Below are 1,231 nucleotides of genomic sequence, written 5' to 3' on the forward strand. Positions count from 1 at the left end.
AACAGGAACAGACCAGATGAAGCTACTGTGAAAAAAAGCAGAGAGAGCAGAATGTTAGTGATTGAACTAACAATTTCTGCATAGTGGGAGAAAATAGATGCTCAAAAAGGGGTCCCTATGTCCTCCAGCAGTCTTAACCTACAACAGCATAACTATAGAGATAGCTCAGGATAACCTGAACCAGTCTAACTATAAGCTTTATTAAAAAGGAGCATTTTAAGCCTTGCTTAAGCCTTGCAGACACCCTTAGACATGCTGTCTGCCTCATGGACTAAAACTGGTAGTTGGTTTCCACAGGAGAGGAGCCTGATGATGAAAAGATCTGCCTCCCATTCTACTTTTAGAAATTCTAGGAACCACTAGTAAACCTGCAGATTGAGAGCGAAGTGCTGTGTTACTCTTATATTTTAGTTTTTCTTTTTATATATATGGAAAAAATCATTTAAATGTGTTCGACCGAATCAAAGTTTATATATATATCCATCCATCCATTTTCTGTCACACTTATCCCAACCGGGGTTGCATGGGGTGCTGGTGCTTTTCTCCAGCTGTCTAAGGGCGAGAGACGGGGTACATCCTGGGGAGGTCGCCAGTCCATCGTAGGGCAACACAGAGACAAACAGGACAAACAACACACACTTACACCTAAGGAGAATTTAGAGAAGCTAATTAACCCAACAGTCATGTTTTTGGACTGTGGGAGGAAGCCGGAGTACCCAGAGAGAACAACCAGGACCACAGAGAGGAGGTGGAGCAGCTGGTGGACTGGTGCAAAGATAACAGCTTGATCCCGAATGTGGAAAAGATGAAGGAGATCATCCTGGAATTAAGAAAGAAACGGCCTAACCACTCTCTACTGGTCATCAACAACTCAGCTGGAGAGGCAGGCAACAGCACCAAATTCCTTATACCGGTATATAAATGTTTTTTTGTTTTTTGTTTTTTTTTTTACGGCACCAGTGGCTTGATTTTATGACAGCAACCTGACAGGAAAGGGGGTATGAGGGGGGGAGAGACATGCAGCAAAGGACCACAGGTCAGATTCGAACCCGGGTCGGCCCCGTCGAGGACTAAGGCTACGTTCACACTGCAGCCTGAAGTGACCCAATTCCGATTTGTTTGCCCATATGTGACCTGTATCTGATCTTTTTATGACAGTCTGAACGACACAGATCGGATTTTTTCAAATGCGACCCAGGCCACTTGGATATGTGGTCCTGAATCCGATACG

The sequence above is a fragment of the Cyprinodon variegatus genome, unplaced genomic scaffold (assembly GCF_000732505.1).
Source record: "Cyprinodon variegatus isolate N-32 unplaced genomic scaffold, C_variegatus-1.0 Scaffold513, whole genome shotgun sequence".
Taxonomy (NCBI): Eukaryota; Metazoa; Chordata; class Actinopteri; order Cyprinodontiformes; family Cyprinodontidae; genus Cyprinodon; species Cyprinodon variegatus.